This window comes from Manis javanica, chromosome 6 (genome assembly GCF_040802235.1).
Source record: "Manis javanica isolate MJ-LG chromosome 6, MJ_LKY, whole genome shotgun sequence".
In the NCBI taxonomy this organism is placed as follows: Eukaryota; Metazoa; Chordata; class Mammalia; order Pholidota; family Manidae; genus Manis; species Manis javanica.
This window is the reverse complement of record NC_133161.1, coordinates 30653226-30669945: the sequence shown is the minus strand read 5'-3', so window position 1 is coordinate 30669945 and position 16720 is coordinate 30653226. Positions and strand designations below refer to the sequence as shown.

Sequence of the window (16720 nt, the reverse complement as noted above, 5' to 3'; positions counted from 1 at the left end):
ATGTAGGTAAAAATCTCTTGAGTATAAACATCAGCAACTTTTTCCTGAACACATCTCTTTTGGCAAGGGAACAAAGCAAAAATGAACAAATGGGACTACATCAAACTAAAAACTTCTGTAGAGCAAAGGACACCATCAGCAGACCATATAAGGCATACTATAATATAGGAGTATATATTCTTAAACAACTTATCCAATAAGGGGTTAATACCCAAAATATATAAAGAACTTAAACACCTCAACACCTAGAAAACAAATAACCTGATTAAAAAATGAGCAGATGATATGAACAGGCACTTCTCCAAAGAACAAATTCAGATGGCCAACAGGCACACGAAAAGATGCTCCACATGGCTAATTATCAGGGAAATGTAAATTAAAACCACGAGATATCACCTCACACCAGTTAGGATGGCCAACATCCAAAAGACAAACAACAACAAATGATGGCGAGAATGCGGAGAAAGGGAAACCCTCCTACACTGTAGGTGGGAGTATAAATTAGTTTAACAATTGTGGAAAGCAATATGGAGGTTCATCAACAAACTAAAAATAGAAATATAATTTGATCCAGGAATTCCACTCCTAGGAATTTACCCTAAAAATCCAGGAGCCCATTTTGAAAAAGACATATGCACCCCTATGTTTACTGCAGCACTATTTACAATAGCCAAGAAATGGAAGCAACCTAAGTGTTCATCAGTAGATGAATGGATAAAGAAGAAGTGGTACATATACACAATGGAATATTATTTAGCCATAAGAAGAAAACAAATTCTACCATTTGCAGCAACATGGATGAGGCTAGAGGGTCTTATGCTCAGTGAAATAAGCCAGGTGGAGAAAGACAAGTACCAAACGATATCACTCATTTTTGGAGTATAACAACAAAGCAAAACTGAAGGAACAAAACAGCAGCAGACTCACAGACTCAAAGAAGGGACTAGTGGTTATGAAAGGGAAGGGGTTGGGGAGGGTAGTTGGGGAGGGTGGGAGAAGGGAATTGAGTGGCACTATAGTTAGCAATCACAATACAGGTAGTTCACGCGGAGGCAGTACATCACGGAGAAGACAAGTAGTGACTCTACAGCATCTTCCTATGCTGATAGACAGTAACTGCAAGGTGGGGGGCGGTGAGGACTTGATAATACAGGTGAATGTTGAAACCACAAGGTTGTTCATGTGAAACCTTTATGAGATTGTATATCGATGATACTTTAATTAAAAAAAAAGAAATCCATAAAAGTGAGGTTTAGTCAAAAGCAATTTAATTATAAACAGGCTTGCACTTTACATTATTATGAATTTATAAATTATTATTACTTTACACTGTGACAATAAACACAATCATCACTGGATCTAATGTAACTGTTTTTGGTTGAATTGTATCTCCCTCCTCAAATTCTTATTTTGGAATCTTGATCCTTAGTATCTCAGAATGTGACTATTTGGATACAGGATCTTTATAGAGGTTAAAAGGTTAAAATGAGGTTGCTAGGTTAGGTCCCATTATAATATGACTGGTGTCTTTAAAAGGGTATATTTGGGTACATTCATGCATATGGGGACAGCATCATGGAAGAGGAAGGAAGATATTGGGGAGTGATTCTTCTGCATGCCAAAAATTGTTGGCAACCCACAAGAAGCTGTGGAGGAGACATGAAACAGATTATACCTCACAACCCTCAGAAGAAGTACATCTTGCTGACACGTTAATCTCAGACTTCTAACCTTTAGAACCCTGAGACAATACATTTCTGTTGTCTAAGTCACTCAGTTTGTAGTAATTTGTTACAGTAGCCTTAGCAGGCTAATAAAATAACTTAGACTTTGAATACTGTATTTCCATTGGTATATTGAACTGTAGTAATAAGTCTCAAGGTATATTTATGATTCATAATATTTCTAAGTTTATAATACATTGCATTTGAGTAATTTACCTTTTTGTTTTTTTTGCAAAAAATGTAATTAAACAAGATTTTAATGAAGAATCAACGGACTGGGTAGGGTAAGCTTGACTAGAAGAGCAAAATTTTATTCTTTATAGGCAGCTTGCCTAAATCCCAAAACTAAACCAGCTTTTCGAGTACCACTGTGATCACACCACTTCTCTGAGATAAACATAGAACCAGATTTATGTATCATCAATCTCTATCCTCTTTACTGGTTTCTTCTTACAAAAAAAAGAATTGCACTTAAAAATGAGATGTGAAATGATTAGTAATCTCTCACCTTGCTAAAAGGAGCGTAACATTTTATAATCACTTTTGGAAAACTTTGCAGGTTCTTATAAAGTTACACATATACTTACCATTATAACCCAGCTATTCTACTCCTAGGTATTTTGTTGTTGTTATCATTAATCTACAATTACATGCAGAACATTATGTTTACTAGGCTCCCCCCTTCACCAAGTCCCCCCAACACATCCCATTACAGTCACTGTACATCTGCATAGTAAGATGCTGTAGAATCACTACTTGTCTTCTGTGTTGTACAACCCTCCCCATGCCGCCCCCCACCTTATACATGCTAATCGTAATGTCTCCTTTTTTTACCCTGCCCTTATTCCTCCCTTCCCACCCATCCTCCCCAGTCCCTTTCCCTTTGGTAACTGTTAGTCCATTCTTGGATTCTGTGATTCTGCTGCTGTTTTGTTCCTTCAGTTTTTCTTTGTTCTTATACTCCACATATGAGTGAAATCATTTGGTACTTGTCTTTCTCTGCCTGGCTCCTAGGTATTTTTTAAAGGCAAAATGAAAACATGTATCTACATAATAGCTTGCTCATAAATATTTATATTTAGAGCAGTTTTATTCAAAATTGCTCAAACCTTGAAACAACCCATATGTCTAGAACAGATGAATATATAAACGAAATGTGGTATATCCATATGAATGGAATACTCTCCAACAATGAAAAGAATAAACTAGCTGCAATCTGGATGAATCTTTTAAAATACTGTGAAAAAAAAACTAAGCACAAAAAAATCACATAATGTATTACTCCATTTATATGACATTCTAGAAAACAAGAAACTCTAGTGATAGAAAAAAGATCAGTATTAGCCAGGGGCCAGTATGGGTGGAGAGGACTGACTACAAATGGGCATCTGGGAACTTTTTGGGTTTGGAAATGTTTTGAATGTTTACTCTGGTTGGAAAATGATTGAATACACTTGGAAAACACCAAATTGTATAATATAAATTGGTAAAGTTTATTTAAAATAAATAAATAAATAAATAAAATAAATCTCAATAAATTTAATTTAAAAAAGAAAGCCATTTATAACCAAAACCAGATGATTTAATTTTACAACTTTCAGAGGAGGTATATTTTCTAAACCCTAATGTGTTATGTAATTTTTGTCTGTTTTTAAAATATCAAAAGCATAGGGTTAGAGTTCAGGCTTTCCTGAATTTGAATTCTAACTTGCTTTCCAGGAATGTGACCATGAGATTTATATTTAAGTTTTCTAAGCCTCAGTTTCTTCATTTTTATGAGGGAGATCAGGGAAGCCATCACAATATCATTTATGTATTTGATTATTAGTTGCAAACTTATTCTTTGTGCCAATCACTCTGTCAAAAACTAGAAAAAGAGAGGTCAGAAAGTAGGCTTAATTCTTGCATTCAAGGAATTTTTGTAGTCTACAAAAGAAGACTGACATTAAAGTCTGTACCTACAATGAAGAGAAAATGACAAAAGGGAAGTAAAATAGTTATTAGATCAATTACTTCTAATCAATATTAGAACTAATTAATTAATTGGGGCATCAGGCTGGAAGGTCAAAGAAAGCCTCACTATAAATAAAAGGAATGTTTCAAATGCAATCTGAAAAATTAATACGAGTTGGCCAGTAAACAGGAGGCAAAGTGTTTCTGGCATAGTTCAAAGCTCATGCCACACCTTAAGGTATTCCTAAAACCAGAGGAAGTGCTGAATACTTAGAATGAGTGGAGTTTAGAGGGTGACTGAGGAAAAGTCCCAAAGGGTCTTTTAGAGAATAGGATATATGTATATGCATATATATATTACATATTTTTAGTTGACGTTGTCTTACCTCTCTCATAGAGTGATTCAATCTCAATTTCTTCTTGTCTTGATCAATTCTGGAATGGAAAAAAAAAACATGCAAGTGTTACAACTGAGGATCGTAGGAATCAAGAAATACTGCCCCAAGCAATTAGATTATGAAAGTAGAATATTTTATAAAAGTATTCTCAAAATTTAGCATGCATAGCTGTAAAATGGACAACTTGCTAAAAATGCTTATTCTGGAGACTAATTTGCACAGCTATGTTTTAGAACAGTTAAGTTGAAGCTCCAGAATCAGAATTTTTAATAAGAACTTCAAGGAAGTGTCATACTATGTATTCTACATTGTACAATTACATAATTACATTCATTCCTATTTTGGGTAAATACATGTTTCATTAAGAACTCTTACTATAATTCGTATGATGATAATAAAATGTTCATAATATTAATCTGTTTTGTTCTCAGCATACCATTCTTTAAGAGCTTTGTAATAACTCATCTTGGTAGGTCAGAAATTACAGTGGAACTGCTGTCACTGAACTGGGAAACCTAAATGCGATGAGATGATTGCATCCCAGCTGCAGGTGGAGCTGCACTCAATTACCAAAGAAGGTGGGTAGGCATATCATAATGAACAACAGTCAAAGCGGTGATCAGAATATTCTGACTCTCAGAGACCTATGGTGTCAACTAGTGAATCATGGTGCTCCTAAAAGTGGAATAGATGCAAAATTCAGTAAATTCTTGCTTGATTTGTATAAGTGGAAGAGTTCTAGATGAAGTAAACAAAAGTCTAATTTGAATAATAAAAGTTATAACCCTTAATTAATTCCTAGACTTCAGAGCCAGTTTATAAACTTATCTTAAAATTGTGTTAAATGCACTATTTCTTTTAATGCTTTCATATCTTTATGAGGTGAATATTAGTGTTATTTAGATATAAGGAAATTATTGCTCTGATTAATTTAGGGATTTTTTTTTTCTCTAAGCAATAGTCATAGGACAGTTGAATAGGGATTTGAGTTCAGGTCACTGGTACTTTAAAATCTCATGTTTCTAGTGTTCAAATTGCATCATATTGCCTCTAGCTGTTGGATCTAAATGTTTCCTCCAAAAAGAAAGGAAGTATATTAAGGTAATCCATTCAATTAATAAAAAGATTTTATTAATTATAAAACAATATAATTAAGTATAAATTATAAGACAAGTCTTATTTTACTATAAATCATTGTACTAGCTAGATTAGAGGATTCAAATGCAGTATTTTCCCTTGGCCCTTTCCTGATTATTCTATGATAAAACAAAAAGTCTAGAGCCAATGAAAATTAAGGGAAAATATTTAAAAAATCAATTGAAATAAATATTAATCTAGTTTTTTTCCACAATACATTTGATAAAAAATATAATTGTTGTATATTGTCCAATCTGTTGAACACAAAATAAGGACCCATATAATCCCATTACTTCAAGACAGTTCTTAAATTAATTCTCAGCTCCTACTTTAGAGGAAAAGAAAAAAGAATTCTGAACCAATCTCACCACATGATCCATTGAAAGAAAGTACAAAAGGAATCCATAATAAGTTATTGCCTTCCCTTTTTATATCCCTGCTTTAAACTGAGGCATGTTCTTTCAAGGTAAGATTTAAGACTTTTCTTTGTAGTTCTCCCATATCTCCCTAGATTATAATTGGTAATTTTAGAGTTGCTGAATGCAGCACTAACAAGGGTTTGAGGAGAAGTAAACTCCTCTTGTTCTTGGTCATTTCTACAGAACAATGAGAGAACCCATACTCATTAACCAAAGTTTGAATGTTAGTAGAAAACCTCCAAGAATAAGGATTTATTGCTTTTTCTTACATGTAAAGATTCAGTAATTTACAAAGTGATTTTAAAAGCCAGTTGAGAAAGTTATCCTGCAGTTTCAGTTTGTCTCCTTAAATTTGACATGGATAATTTGAGGCTCTGAAAAGAAAAATGTCCAAATTCTTGGACCCAATAATAATGTAATCACTTTAATATCATTCTTATCAACATCTGTCCATTCATTCAAACATCTCATCATAAATATCTCACGTTTCCACCATCTAAGAACTAAATTTTTTCCCAGTACTTCCTTTCTACTGAGGGTTTATTTCTCCTCATTTAATCAACTCTCTGGATGTTCAGTAATCCTCTGATCCTTAGTTGTCATTTGACAGCACCCTCTTCTTCATTCCAAAAGTACTTAGTTATAATCTAGGCTGAGGGGATTCTAGGAAGATGGTAGAATAGGAGGTCACTATAAGGCTATAAGCTCTTCCCCTATCCCATCCCAATCCAGGATAGAGTGAGTGAAGAATGGAGGTGGGAAGAGATAACATCCAGGAACTGTGCACACCCCACCCTGGGGATCTGCTCTGGAACAAGTCCCTATAGCACTGGGCTTTAAAAATTAGCAGAGCTAAAGGCCAGGGAGAACTGTAAGGTTGTGGGATGCCAAGTCTGTGCTGTGGAGGACCAACATGTTATATGGAACACTCTGAAACCCAAAAGAAGCAGCAGTTTGAAGGAGATTTATTAACTTTGGGAAGTGTCTTGGTGGGACAAGAGTCTGAAAGAGCTCTTTCTAGGGAAGAAAGTGCTGACACACACCACTTTTGCAGCTCTTCCTTCCCCTAGGCAGGATCAATGCTTCTGGTAGCTAGTTCTGAAACTCTCCATTTACCCCACTTTCTCTCCCTGGCATTGCCTTACAGACTTGTCCCACCCAACAAGTCCAGCCCAGCAGTAGTTGAATTGGGCCAATGCTGGCAGCCAGGCTGACTAGGTCAAACTCACAACTCAGAATAGCAACTGTGGCTCAGCCACAATAGAATGATGCACACAACCCACACAGGGTTATCCTTAGATCACCTGGAACTGGTAAGCAAGGGGTTTTATACATCTGGGAATCAAAGGATGATTACTACTACTAAAGCCACTACTTTCAAAATCAGGAGACCTAGCTGATCTATCCAATACATAGAAACAATCACAGAGATCCAGACAAAATGAAAAGGCACAGGGCTATGTTCCAAACAAAAGAATAAGACCAAACACCAGAAAAAGTGCTAAATGAAATGGAGATAAGCAGTCTACTTGATAAAGAATTCCAAGTAATGGTCATAAAGATGCTCAGTGGACTGGGGAAAGAATAGATAAACTCAGGGAGGACTTCTACAAAGAGAGAGAATATACAAAACGACCAGTCAGAGCTGAAAAAATTCAGCAACTGAAATGAAAAAATACCATAGAGGGAATGAATAACAGATTAGAGTATACAGAAGAATGGATCAGCAATCTAGAAGACAGGATAGTGGAAAATAACCAAGCTGAGAAATAGAATAATTTCTAAAATGAGAAAATGCTAGAGATATCTGTGAGAACTCAATCAAAACAACATTTAATTAGGATTCCAGGAAGAAAAAAGAGAGAAATGAGCAGAAAGCCTATTTGAAGAAATAATGGCTTAAAACTTCTCCAGCCTAGGGAAGGAAACATTCAAGTCCTGGAAGTGTAGAGAATTCCCAGTAAGATGAACCCAAGGAGGTCCACACCAAGACATATAGTAATTAAAAAGGCAAAGATTAGAGAGAAAGAGAGAATCTTAAAATCAGCAAGAGAAAGGCAGTTACCAACAAGGAAGACCCCCAAAAAGGCTATCAGAAGATATCTTAGCAGAAACTTTACAGGTCAGAAGGGAGTGGCCTATAATACTCTAAGTGCTGAAAGGAAGAAATCTACAACTAAGCATATTCTATCCAGCAAGGTTATAATTCAGAATTAAAGGAGAGAGAAAAATTTTGCAGATAAACAAATGTTAAAGAAAAATTCATCACCACTAAACTGGCCTTAAAAGATATGTTAAAGGGACTTCCTTAAATGGAAAAGATATTTTTATGAATGAAAACAAACCTACAATAAAGGCAGCAGATAAATCACTTACTGAGTAAGAAGTTCAAAACAAAAGTAGCTAAATCAAAGGACTTATACAAAAAATTAGTTGAGTACACAAAATTAATATGTAAATTATGACATATATATATAGTGTTGAGGGAGGAATAATAATAAAAAAGTAATACTGTTAGAATGTGTTCAAACTTAAGCAACCATCAATGTAACATAGTTTTATGTATAAATATATATATGTATATAAATATTATACATATATGATGCTATATATGAACCTTATGGAGATTATAAACCAAAATTCTTTAATAGATAAAAAAAATCCAAAGAAAAAGGAATCCAGCATAACATGGAACAAAGTCATCAAATCACAAGGGGAGAGAAGAAGAGAAGAAGAAAGGGAGAACTACAAAAATGATCAGAAAAAAATTAACAAAATGGCAATAAGTACATACCTATCAATAATTACTTAAAATGTAAATGGACTAAATGCTCCAATCAAAAGACATAGGTTAGCTGAATGGATAAAAGAACAAGGCCCATTTATATGCTTCTTATAAGAGACTCACTTCAGACCTAAAGGCAAATAAAGATTGAAAGTGAAGGGATAGAAAAGATATTCCATGTAAATAAAAGTGAAGAAAAAGCAGGAGTAGCAATACTTATATTAGACAAAATAGACTTCAAAACAAGTGACAAAAAAGGGCATTATATAATGGTAAAGGGATCAGTTGAACAAGAGGATATAACAATTGTAAATATGCACCCAACATAGGAGCACCAAAATACATAAAGTAAATACTAACAGAGCAGATGGAGTTTAGATACATACATGAACATATATATGTTCATGTATGTATATTGAACACTCCACCTCAAATCAGCAGAATATACATTCTTCTCAAGTGTACATGGAATGCTTTCCAGGATAGATAATATCTAACATGTTAGTTCAGAAAACAAGTCTTAATGAATTTAAGAAGACTGAAATCATGTCAAGCATCTTTTCTGTTCACAATGATATGAAACTAGAAATCAATTACAAGAAAAAAAACTAGAAATCAATTACAAGAAAAAAAAACTAGAAAAAAAAAACATGTGGAGGCTAAACAACATGCTACTAAATAACCAATCGATAAATGAGCAAATCAAAGAGGAAACAAAAAATACTTGGAGACACTGAATGAAATGAAAATAAAAACAGCATGGTTAAAATCGGTAGGATGCAGCAAAAGCAGTTCTAAGGAAGAAATTCATAGCAATACTGGCCTACTTCAACAAGAAACAAGAACAATTTCAAATAAACAAGCTAACCTTACACCTAAAAGAACTAGAAAAGAACAAATAAAGGCCAAAGTTAGTAGAAGGAGGGACATAATAAAGATCAGAGCAGAAATAAATGAAGTAGAGACTAAAAAACAGTAGAAAAAATAAAGAAACTAAAAGCTGGTTCTTCAAAAAAATAGATAAAATTTACAACCCTTTAGCCAGATTTATCAAGAGAAAAAGAAAGATTAAAATAACTAAAATCAGAAATGGAAGAGACGAGTTACAATGGACACCACAGAAATTCATAGGTGTATAAAAGAATTGTATGAAAAATTATATGCCAATAAATTGGACAATCTAGAAGACATGGATAAATTTCTAGAAATGTACAATCTTCCAAAACTAGAAGAAATAGAAAATCTAAACAGACTGATTACTAGTAATGAAATTGAGTTGTTAATCAAAAAACTTCCAACAAACAGAAATTTAGTATTATATGGCCTCATGGGTGAACTCTACCAAACATTTAAGATTGAGCTAATACTTATTTTTCTTAAGGTATTCAAAATATATATATATATATATATATACACAGAAGAGGAGTGAGAACTTCCAAACTTATTCTATGAGGTCAGCATTACCCTAATATCAAAACAAGACAAAGACACACACACAAAAAAATTATGGACCAATATCCTTGATGAACACAGATGCAAAAGTCCTCAACAAAATATTAGCAAAATGAATTAATATATCAAAATGATTATTCATTATGACCAAGTGGGATTTACTAAGATGCAAGGATGATTCAATATCCAAAAGTCAATCAAAAAGGATAAAAACCATACAATCACCTCAATAGATGCTGAAAATGCATTTGACAAAATCCAGCATCTATTCATCAAAATCTCTCAACAAAGTGGGTATAGAGGTAATATACCACAACATAATAAAAACCATATACAACAAACCCACTGCTAATACCATACACAATGGTGAAAAGCTAAATTTTTTTCCTTTAAGATCAGGAACAAGGATGTCCACTCTCTTCACTTTTATTCAACATAGGACTGGAAGTCCTAGTCACAAGAGTCAGATAAGAAAAAGAAATAAAATTCATCCAAATTGTTAAGGAAGAAGTAAAATTGTCATTATTTGCAGAAGACATGATACTATATATAGAAAACCCTGAAGACTTCATCAGAGAACTATTACAACTAATAAATAAATTCAGTAAAGTTGCAGGATGAAAAAATACATAGAAATCTATTGCATTTTTATATGCTCATAATGCATAACAAAAAAAGAAAATTCCATTTACAATTTCATTAAAAAGAATAAAATACCAGCAATAACTTTAACCAAGGAGGTGCAAGACCTGTATTCTGAAAACTCTTAAGACACTGATGAAAGATATTGAATATGACACAAATACATGGAAAGCTATTCCATGCTCATGGGAAGACTTAATATTGTTAAAATGGCCATCCTGCACAAAGCAACAGACAGATTCAATGCAGTCCCTATCAAAATACCAACAGCATTCTTCAATGAACTAGAACAAGTAGTTCTAAAATTCACATGGAACCACAAAAGACCCCAAATAGTCAAAGCAATCTTGAGAAAGAAGAATACTGGGGGCATCACACTCACTGATTTCAAGCTCTGCTATAAACTATTAAAATTGTATGGTATGATACTGGCACAAGAATAGATACATGGATCAATGTAACAGAATCAAGAAACCAAAAATAACCCTTGTATATGTGACCAATTAATATATGCCAATGGAGTTCAGAATATACAATGGAGAAAAGACAATCTCTTCAATAAATAGGGTTGGGAAAACTAGATAGCTACCTGCAAGAGAATGAAACTGGACCACTGTCTTACACTATATACAAAAGTAAACTCAAAATGGATTAAATAATTAAATGTAAGACATGAAATCATACAACTCAGGAGAAAACATAGGAAGATGATCTCTGAACATTAGCATGAATAATTTTTTCTGGATACAGCTCCCAAGGTAAGGGAAACAAAAGCAAAATAAACAAGTGGGACTAGACCAAACTAAAAAGCTTCTGCACAGCAAAGGAAACCATTACCAAACCAAAGAGGAAATCTACTGCATGGGAGAATATATTTGTAAATTATATATCCAATAAGGAATTGATATTCAAAATATATAAAGAACTCATAAAACTCAACACCAAAAAGACAAATAACTCAATTATAAAATGGATAGAGGATCTGAATAGACATTTTTCCAAAGAAGACATAGAGTTGGACAACAGAAACATGAAAAGATGCTCACCATTACTAATTATTAGGGAAATGCAAGCAAATCAAAACCATGATGAGATATTACCTCACAGCACTCAGAATGACTACTACCTAAAAGATAAGAAATAACAAGTGTTGGCGAGGAGATGGAGAAAAGTGAACCCCTGTGCACTGTTGAGAATATAAATTGGTACAACCACTATGCAAAACAGTAGGGAGGTACCTCAAAAAATTAAAAACAGAAATTCCAAATGACCCAGTAATTTCCTTCTGGGAATTTACCAAAAAAAAAAATCATAAATTCAAAAGGGTACATGCACATGCATGTTTATTACAGCATTATTTACATATGGAATTATATATTCCATTATTTAAATATGGAAGAAACCTACGTGTCCATCAATGGATAATGGATAAAGAAGATGTTGTGTATTTATATATAATGTAATACTACTTGGCCACACAAAAAAATAAAACTACACTTCAATAAAAATAAAGTTATATGAGATACACACATTCTAGAAATCTCGCTGTACAATATAGTACCTATATATACAATACAATACAGTTAACAGTATAGTATTGTGTCTTAAAATATTTTAAGTTGGTAGATCTCATGTTAAGTGTTCTTACCACAACAAAACAAAAAGAACACAAAGGGACATAAGGAAACTTTGGGAGGTACTGAGTATGTTTGTTACCTTAATTGTGGTGATGATATCATGGATGTTTGCATATATTCAAAGTCATCAAACTGCAAACACTAAATACATGTTTATGCTACTTGTATGTCAATCATACCTCAACAAAGCTGTCAAAAATATCTATGACTAATATATGGTAAAATATTTTATTATTTATATTTTGGCAGTTTATTACCCATTTCTAGATTTTTAAACATACTTTATAAATATTAAATCATCCAATCCTCAAAACAACCACAATCTAATCCTCCAAACCACCATTTCACAGATGATAAAACTGATACAAAGAAGGTTACGTGATTAATCTAGTATGTTTGAAGTAGTATGTGGTAGAGTAGAAGTCCAATTGTTTCACCTTTAGATTGCATGACCACCAGACTCATAGGACAAGTTTCTATTGTGCAGAGAGACCTAGAAACAAAGGATGAGGTAGGCCTACATGCCTTGTAAAGGTTAGGCTGTTGAGATATGCAGATTCATGTCTTATTCGTGTAAGAGCACTGGAACCTAAAAAAATCTTTCTAAACTTTATTTCCTGAAAATTTCTCAGTTAGTATATAAAACTTATTTCTAAAGTTCCATATACTAAAAACTAAATACTTCAACATAGATAGCTATGAAGGAATAACCACATTCAAAAGTGGATTTCTGTTTGGAGTATTTCCAATGCCAACTAATTGTGCAGTTAAAATTAATTTTGTTATGAAAAATTATTAAAAAGTTGAAAATTATACAAAAGGTAACAGGTATGTTCTTTCAAATGTTGTATGGGGATAAAGAACACCCAAGAATTATCAAGGGCAGAAGTTGATAAATGTTTTTTGTAAAGGGCTAGATAGAAAGGCTCTGTTCTAACAGAACTTTATTTAGATAAATAGATGGCAGGTTTAGCCTGTAGTCTGCATTTGCTAACTCTTGATCCAGGCGTATGTACTTTTTGACTTAGTATTTAACATTGATAAATATGCTTTGATTTTGATGAGGAAGTTTGATATTGACCATCTCCAAAATTGTCCAAATAATGCATATATCAGAAATGAAAGAAGTTAAGAATTTAGGGCTGTTGTAGGGAGTAGTGGAAGATCTTTCATAATCAAAGGCCACAAACTATTCTCTCTCTTCTGTCTCTCAATCTCTTTCTCACATACACACATATAGTTAGAAAAATACACAGAAGAATCACATTAAAAATTAGCACTGTATCGATGGTATACTGAAAAGATTTCACTCTAACAATTTTAAATGTGAGAGTGTAACATTAGAAAACCAACTATCTAAGCCATCAGTAAATGTTACTAAAATGCTCTTTCTTTTAATTGCTAAACAAATTAATGGACACTTTGGGTTGTATTTTAACATCTTGGTATAAGGTAGTATTTAATAGCCTACAAAATGTTATAATTGACATTAATTTGTACTGTAACGTTCATTTGCAATGCTAAAAATAGTGTTGCTAAGCAACAACCTAAAATACAAGAAATTAAAATATATATGCATCCTAAAAACATTAACAATTACGCAATACTTAACACTCTCCATTAATATTTTTTTTAAATAATTATTTTTTATTGAAGGGTAGTTGACACACAGTATTACATTAGTTACAAGTGTACAACACAGTGATTCAACATTTATATACATGATAATTCTAGGTACCAGCTATCACCATACCAAGTTGTTACAATATTTTGACTATATTCCTTATGCTATACATTACATCCTGGTTACTTATTTATTTTACAATTGGAAGTGTGTACTTTTTTTTTTTTTTGGTAGGGCATCTCTCCTATTTATTGAACAAATGGTTGTTAACAACAATAAAATTCTGTATAGGGGACTCAATGCTCAATGTATAATCATTAATCAACACCAAGCCTAATTTTCTTCAGTCTCCAATCTTCTGAAGCATAACGAACAAGTTCTTACATGGAGAACAAATTCTTACATAGTTAATAAGTTACATGGTGAATAGTACAAGGGCAGTCATCACAGAAACTTTTGGTTTTGATCATGCATTATGAACTACAAACAGTCAGTTCAAATATGAATATTCGTTTAATTTTTATACTTGATTTATATGTGGATACCACATTTCTCTCTTTATTATTATTATTTTTAATAAAATGCTGAAGTGGTAGGTAGATGCAAGATAAAGGTAGAAAACATAGTTTAGTGTTCTAAGAGAGCAAATGTAGATGATCAGGTATGTGAGTGTAGACTATGTGTTAATCCAAGCTAGACAAAGGCAACAAAACATCCACAGATGCAGATTTCTCTCAAAACAAGGGGAGGGGGGTGAGGTTCTCAGCCTCACCTCTGTTGATCCCCAATTTCTCACCTGATAGCCCCCCTGAGACTATGCCTGTCTTAGGTTGTTCCGGCCTTGAGGAATGTTACCCATCTCTGGCTAACCAGTCATCTTCCGGGGCCATACAGGGAAATGTAAAGTTGGTAAGTGAGAGAGAAGCCTTATTGTTTGAAAAGGTTAGCTTTTTACTTCTTTGCATATTTATGCCCTGTGGCTTCTATGCCCAGCATTTGTCTTGAGGTATCTTTACCACTTGGAAGAATTGTGATACACGGTAAATTCAATATGAAGCACGAATTCTATTTAGGGGTTGTAATTAGGAAGGAAGAAGAAAAGCTATAGAAGTAGCAGGCAGAAGAAAACATGGGAAGATTGATTATTTCTTTGACATAACTTCCTGTAGAGTAACTTCAGCATGTATAGGTTTTAAACTACTAATTAAATTGTGCACACACATTAACATAATAGGAGTACATTACATAACCAAAGCATACCTATAATTACCAGCCATCTGCAATGAAACCAAGAAAACCAGTTAGGCACCTTAGGCATTTGTGAAAACTTATCTATGATATGGTGGATATTGTCCAACTGAACTTGAACAGTCTGAGAGAAATCAGACAAATTAAAACAACCCTTTCCTGGGGACTGTTCACATCCCATATGTTCTTTTAACAGTAAATAGTCTGTAGTTGTAAGATTTTGGAGTGCTACAATTTGCACTTCTCCTAATTCTTGGTTGAGTTCCAACAGTATAGATCCAGTCAAATTCGTTGTTTTACTGTATGCACAGGCCAGCTTAGATATCACCTTCTTCATTTCCATGGCAAGTCCAGGAACCAGTGGGATGAGTGCATCTACACCTGTAGCAGTGCGTGGATCTTTGTTGGGGTTTTTTGGGTTTTTTGATGATCATCTTCTGGTATGAGTCTTCCAGAGAGTGCTGATGTTGGAAGTTCTTCTTCATATCATATCTTAGTTCATTTTTTAGGTAGCCAAATTAGGCTTTGATCCTCTGTATAAACACAAAAAAACCCTTTGCCTACACTTTTATATGCCCTTTATACCATTGTGTAGAACTCATTGGAGGTCACCACACAGGAACTGCTTTTTTTTTTTGTTATCATTAATCTACACTTACATGATGCATATTATGTTTACTAGGCTCTCCCCTATACCAGTTCCCCCCTATAAACCCCTTTACAGTCACTGTCCATCAGCATAGCAAAGTGTTGTAGTATCACTACTTGTCTTCTCTGTGTTGTACAGCCCTCCCCTTTCTCCCAACCCCCATGCATGCTAATCTTAATAAACCCTTCTTCTCCCCACCGCCACTTATCCCTCCCTACCCACCCATCCTCCCCAGTCCCTTTCTCTTTGGTACCTGTTAGTCCATTCTTGAGTTCTGTGATTCTGCTGCTGTTTTGTCGTCCAGTTTTTCCTTTGTTCTTATACTCCTCAGATGAGTGAAATCATTTGGTATTTCTCTTTCTCTGCTTGGCTTATTTCGCTGAGCATAATACCCTCCAGCTCCATCCATGTTGCTGCAAATGGTAGAATTTGCCCTCTTCTTATGGCTGAGTAGTATTCCATTGTGTATATGTACCACATCTTCTTTATCCATTCATCTATCAATGGACATTTAGGTTGCTTCCAATTCTTGGCTATTGTAAATAGTGCTGCGATAAACATAGGGGGGCATCTGTCTTTCTTAAACTTGATTGCTGCATTCTCAGGGTAAATTCCTAGAAGTGGAATTCCTGGGTCAAATGGTAGGTCTGTTTTGAGCATTTTGATGTACCTCCATACTGCTTTCAACAATGGTTGAACTAATTACATTACCACCAGCAGTGTAGAAGGGTTCCCCTTTCTCCAGAGCCTCGCCAACATTTGTTGTTGTTTGTCTTTTGGATGGCAGCCATCCTTACTGGTGTGAGGTGATACCTCATTGTAGTTTTAATTTGCATTTCTCTGATAATTAGCGATGTGGAGCATCTTTTCATGTGTCTGTTGGCCATCTGTATTTCTTTTTTAGAGAACTGTCTGTTCAGTTCCTCTGCCCATTTTTTAATTGGGTCATTTGTTTTTTGTTTGATGAGGCATGTGAGCGCTTTATATATTCTGGACGTCAAGCCTTTATCGGATCTGTCATTTTCAAATATATTCTCCCATACTGTAGGGTT

At 34.0% G+C, this 16720-nt stretch overlaps 1 long non-coding RNA gene across 4 annotated transcripts in view; it reads right to left on the bottom strand.

The window, feature by feature from the left end:
* LOC118973392 (uncharacterized) overlaps nt 1–16720 on the bottom strand; it is a 379284-nt gene that overhangs the window by 77359 nt on the left and 285205 nt on the right. For all 4 annotated transcript variants that reach the window (XR_012132162.1, XR_005062702.2, XR_012132164.1 and 1 more), the window contains exon 3: nt 4064–4112. This is a non-coding gene — a long non-coding RNA (uncharacterized lncRNA). The remainder of the gene's footprint in view (nt 1–4063; nt 4113–16720) is intronic.